Source organism: Acomys minous (assembly GCF_964271855.1).
Source record: "Acomys minous genome assembly, chromosome: 3".
Classification (NCBI taxonomy): Eukaryota; Metazoa; Chordata; class Mammalia; order Rodentia; family Muridae; genus Acomys; species Acomys minous.
The window spans coordinates 97,302,206-97,308,211 of record NC_140485.1 but is presented as its reverse complement, the minus strand read 5'-3'; the positions used below and the strand labels follow the sequence as shown (position 1 = coordinate 97,308,211).

The window sequence follows — 6,006 nt, the reverse complement described above, 5'->3', positions numbered from 1 at the left end:
CTTCCAGCCTCCCAACCTTATGTAGAAGAGAGAAGGTTAGTGGGGAGAGGGGCCCTCCTTTACTTCTTCTGTCTGTTTAGGGTCAGTTGAGTTCTTTGGGACTATACCAGTCTCTGCCAACAGCAGATACAGCCAGCAGTCTCCTCCAAGCCACTGCTCCCCAATGTGTTTCTCTCCATCTGTCTGCCCCAAACCACGTCACCTGCCAGTCTCTGGTCCTCTTCAAACTACTGCACTCCACATGCCAACACCACATGCCATGCCACGCTCGCTTTGTGCTCTTATTTATACCCCTCCCTTCTTAGTGCTGCCTGAGGAAGGCCTTACCTCCCGGCAAAAGCCATGCCCTGCACGAGACAATTTGCAGGTGTGGACCAGCTAAAGCTCAAGCTAAAACCTCACACTTGGGATTAGAACAAAAACATATTCCCTTAATGCAATTGAGTTTATGAAAAAAAAAACCAAAACTTTACATTACAGCCCAGCTCCGTGCCTGGGAAAGGGCCAGATGACACTGTCTGTCACAGGTAGGAAGGTCAGGACACAGGCTTCACGGCAGGGCTAGCGGAACACTGACTGGTGCTGGGAGAGCTGGGGCAAAGCAAGTGAAGTTCTGAACTCTGCTTAGTAGGGTCTGGGAAATATTGACAGCTGAGCCTTTCAGCTAAATATACAAACAAGCAAGAGAGCGGAGAATGGTACCTTGCCAGGATGGGTAAAGGATTTCTATGAATGAGCATTGTCCAAGCTCCCTAGCCACAGCATGGGGGCCTGCGACGCTGCCAAGCCAAATCTGTGGCATGCTCCCAAATAGTTCTCGTGTGTGGTACAGCGTCAGTCAGGCACACCTAGGTTTGGATCTCTTACATGTCATGTGACCTTAAGCATGTGACTTTACTCTGTAGCAGCCAACTACTGGGCGAAAAGGACCTGATTCCCAGGGAGGGTTGTGAGAATTAGCTGAAGGAGAGAGAGTGTCTACAGTTGTGCCTGTGTGCAGTAAGCTCTCAAAAAGCCTCCTGCCTTCGCTGTGCTCTAATCTAGCCCTGCATCTCATGGTTAAGGAATATTTATTGGGACTTTGGTTACTTTTACATTTTACTATGTGTGTGTGTGTTTGTGTGTGTGTGTGCACACAAGCGCGCATGCACACGCAAGTGTGTTGTAGGCATTGCATATGTGGAGGTCAGACAACTTTGTGGAATTGGTTCTCTCCTCCCAACAAGGCTTCTGGGGGGTGGGGGGGGGGTGGTGGTCAAGCTCAGGTCATGAGACTTGGCGGCAAGTGCTTTCATCGGCTGAGCCATCTCAGCAGACCAATTTTGACTCCCCCTCCCTCCCCAAATCTAACAGCAAATTCTAACAACAAAAATCTCACAGTTTGAAAAAATGAAGCCTTATGAAATGTCAATAATACAAGTTCTTAAGCCTAAAACTTCCAGGGAGCCTTTCTGGAGCATAGTTTGTTTTCTTAACAAGGTCAGAGAGAAGCCACAGAAGAGACTCAGAGAACAGTCGGGGGGGGGGGGCAGGTTGGGGGGGGACCCTGGAGACAGCCTCCTTCCCCCAAGCTACAGCTTGCCAAGCAGCAAGGCCCTGGGCAGCACTAGCTAGAGTGATTAAAGGGGCAACAGCGGAAACTATGTAATGACGCTGACTTTAAAGGGGAACCTGACTGGGGGGGTGGGGGGGGCCTCAAAGATAGGACAATAGATCTGTAAGTGTGCTGGAAATAATTTGAAAAGCTGTATCGTGTTCACGTTATATCTATTATTAGAGACGGAAAACCTGGGTTCAGGTTGGGAACGCTGCTGTGCTCTCAAGTGCTGCATTGTCATCTCCAACCCAGGCTACGGGGTAGGCCAAACGCAGGGGAAAGCCAGGAGGGCTGGCAGAGCAAGCATTAAACTGCAGGAGAGCTACCACACCTTTCAGTTTCTTAAGGAAAAATTCTCTTGGAAGCTCCACCCCCCGACAGTGACTTAAACAGCTCATTGAAATGTTTCTTAAATATATACAAATATATAATTAGGTGTAAATGCTCTCTAGTAATAGTTGATTAAAAACTGAACACAAAGGGAAAAAAAAAATCCTGGAGATCTGTTGCCCAACATTGCAGATATTGGTTACTATGGTACATTTTATATTTTTTGCGTATGTATGGACTCAGGTGTGCGTGTGCGTGTGCGTGTGCGTGTGCGTGTGCGTGTGCGTGTGTGTGTGTGTGTGTGTGTGTGTGATGTTTGGAGGGCAGTGCTTTACATCTTCATCGATCACTCTCCACTTTACTAATGCAGGCTACCTTTGCTGAACCTGACACTCACAGTTTGCACTGGGCGTCTCTTGTCTTCGCTGCCTGAGCTCGGGGCTTACAGGCAGGCTGCCGTGCCTCCAGGATTTTCATAGTTCTGTGGTAAGTGGTTTATCTACTGAGGTCTCTCCCAAGCCCAATTTTGTAACATTTTATTTTATGTGCATGGTTGTTTTGCCTGCATGCATGTCTGTGTACCATGTGCATGCCTGGTACGAGGAAAGCAAGGCCTAGATTCCTTGGCAGGAGAGTCACAGACAGTTGTGAGCTATCGTGCTGGGAATTGAACCTGGGTCTTCTGGAAGAGCAGCCCGTACTCTTAACCACTGAGGCGTCTCCTCAATTTTACAAGCTTTTAAAACCACAATTTAAATAGCTATAAGAAAAAAAATCATACATACATACATGAAGGTTTAGTTAAAAAAAAAAATAACCTGGTAAATTCAAATAAGTAAACATCAGTTCTAGGTGAAACTTACTGCTAAACTGAATGTCCAGTGTTAGGTTAGTTGTAGTGGATTTATGTAATATAAAAGCACAGTAGGGTGATGGTATGCCTTTATGTTTCAGAGGTTGATTTGAGCACAATGACTTCAATGTAACTAATAAATGTAACTCACAATCATGATTCTTAACGCTTCTTCCTCCTATCAGCTATCAGCTTGCTCAATTGAAGTCACCAGTTAATTGGGGTTGTTGTTGTTGTTGTTGTTGGTTTTTTGTGTGTGTGTGTGTAATTTTTAGAATGTATTTTATGTTTCATTATGTGTGTATGTGTGTATAAGAGTATGTGGACACAATTGCAGGTGCCCACGGAAGCCAGAAGCATTGGATCTGCCCTGGGGCCTGGAGTTATAAGTGATTGTGAACCTCTTAATATGGATGCTGGGAACCAGGTTTGTGTCCTCTTAAAGAGCTATGTGCACTTTTAACAACGGAGCCACCTATCCAGCACCCCCCCCCGCCTCCCCCCCCCCCCCCCCCCCCCGTTCATTACTATGATTAGCCCAACTGATTTTACATTTTTGGTTGTGAGCCTGGCCTTTAACAGCTGAGCCACCTCTCCAGCCCAGCACAACTTATTTTTAAAAATGGTACAACACTGATACTTTAAAAATAAAGAAATAAAGCTTTTCATAAAAAGTTCTTGATAAGCCTGGAGAGATGGCTCATCAGTTAAGAGCACTTGCTCGCTCCTGCGGAGAGGACCTGCTTTCAGTGCCTACACCATGGTTCGCAGCCATCTTTACCCCTAGTTCCAGGGAATCTAATGCCCTCTTCTGACCTCTGAAGGCACCGGGCATGTATGTGGGGTACAGACATGCATGTAGGCAAAACACTCCTCTACATACAATAATCTAAAAGGAAGTTCATCACGGAGAATATTTGCAGGTTTTAATGTCACATAAACAAAACCAGACTAACATATAATATTAGCTGAATAAAGTGACAGCTTTGCTCGTGAGCTACTATGAGGCTCTAATGGCTTCGTTTCCTCAGCATGTTTTTCTACTTGAACTACTGTGAAATTTCATTTGTGCCGGGCGCCATGATTCATCTGGCCTTCACTCTGCATGAATGCATCATTTGTGTATTAAATTGTCCTTGCTCTTTTCTCACTAGTCTGTGACAATTAAGGTAGGAGCCTGATTGTTTTTATGATGGAAAAAATCAAAATAAATCTATTAAATAAATTAAGATACTAAACCCCCACACAAAGAAGGTAAAGGGGGTGGAGGAGCCGGTTTGGTGTTTTTATGCTCATAACCACAGCATCCAGAGGCTAAAGTGAGAGAATGCTGCAAAGGGAAGGACACCCTGGGCTACATAGTGAGTTTCAGGTTAGCCCAGGCTACATAGTGAGTTTCAGATTAGCCCAGGCTACATAGTGAGTTTCAGGTTAGCCCAGGCTACATGTCAAGACACTGTCTCAACAAAGCAAAACAACTTAAAGAGATCAAACTCAGTGATCTGAAAAGTTTTAGCTTTAAAACTGATAAGATAGCCGGGCGTAGTGGTGCACACCTTTAATCCCAGCACTCAGGAGGCAGAGGCAGGCAGATTGCTATGAGTTCGAGGACAGCCTGGTCTACAAAGGGAGTCCAGGACAGCCAGGGCTACACAGAGAAACCCTGCCTCAAAAAAAAAAAAAAAACCAGAAAAATAAAAAGATAAAAAACCTTTTAAAAACTGGTAAGATAATTCAATGTGAATGTCACTAATCAACAGTTAAGGTAGTTTTGGTTATTCTGATGCTAAGATAGGCCAACAAAATGGCTACCGACACATTAAAAGTTTTAAATATTGTCACATGAGTGACCCTACAGTGTCAACTCAATTTTAACATGAAGCGATGACTCTAAAGTATGTGGTAATGCAATGAACATCTCAGATGAATCATATATACGTATGTTTTACTACCCAAATTATTTTTTACTTTTTGAAGTGAAAGTACACCAATCCTTACCAAAAGACCATCAACAATATCTCCAGTGGAAACTTGTTTTCATCTGAGTAGTAGTACAACTTTTAAATATTTATTTATTATTTTGTATACAGTGCTCTGCTTGCATGTACACCTCCAGGCCAGAAGAGGGCATCAGATCATGTTATAGATGGCTGTGAGCCACCATGTGGTTGCCGGGAATTGAACTCAGGACCTCTGGAAGAACAATCAGTGCTCTTAACCTCTGAGCCATCTCTCCAGCCGCAAGTACAACTTACATAAATCATGTGACTCGTAAGGAAGTGTAGCATCAGAAGAATGGGGGAAGGCAGGGGCTCTCATGGAAGGGTTTCTGCAGGGTTAGGCCAAGGACGAGGAAGACATCCCTGCTAGCGTCAGTCTCCCACGGAGGGTCAAACCCAAAGAGGACTGAGAAGATGGTGTAGTGCAGGGGACTGGGACTCTAGGTGAGCTGAGGATCCCAACTCTGCAGTCTGGCACATGGTTTCAGATGCCACTTAAGGTATAGGAAATTTTTTGCAAAAAAAAAAACAAAAACAAAAACAAAAAACAAAGTAGCCTACTGCATGTGTTGGAGTCCAGGCAAACTGAAGAGGGCATCCCCCAAGAGAGGTCGCTTGATGCAAGATACCAGAGCCTGGTGGGGACAAGGGAAGTCTGTCCAGGAAAATTCTCCATCATGGGGTGTTAAAGCCAACGTGGACATGCTATACAGCACAGCACTCAGTAAGAAGAGCAGGTGTGGCCTCTGCAGTACTCCTAAGAACTAATATACCAGGCAAACACAGCGAAGGACATTCTGATGCAAAACACGGGCTCATGTTCGTCAAGTGTTTAGGATTTGAAAGCCAAGTAAAAACTCCAGGAACTATTCCAGAGTAAAAGAGATGAAGAAGACATGACACATAATTTAAGTATGTAGCTTGGGGCTGGAATCCTTTTCTATAAATTAGAACTTGTTGTTAAGAAGCAGAGAGGGGCTGGGCATGTGGTACCATCGGTCAACTGCTTATCGAGGCTCTAGGGTTAGTTCTCAGCTCTGGCTACATATAAAGTTGGAGGCTGAGCAGGGCCGCGTGAGTCCCTGTCTCTAAAACAACACAAGAAGCAACCCGAGCTGCTCTGCCAAAGGACCTGGGTTTGGTCCTCAGCACCCATCAGGGATTGATAAGCTGCTTGTACCTCCAGTTTCAAGGCATCTGACACTTTTTCTCGACACACACACACA

General features: G+C 45.0%; 1 long non-coding RNA gene across 1 annotated transcript; it reads left to right on the top strand.

Annotated features, from left to right (window-relative positions):
* Positions 1-929: 929 nt before the first annotated feature.
* LOC311593271 lies at positions 930-3,345 on the top strand. Its single transcript, XR_014777647.1, has 3 exons — positions 930-999; positions 1,778-2,413; positions 3,118-3,345. It is a non-coding gene; the product is annotated as an uncharacterized lncRNA (long non-coding RNA).
* The last annotated feature ends 2,661 nt before the right edge of the window (positions 3,346-6,006 follow it).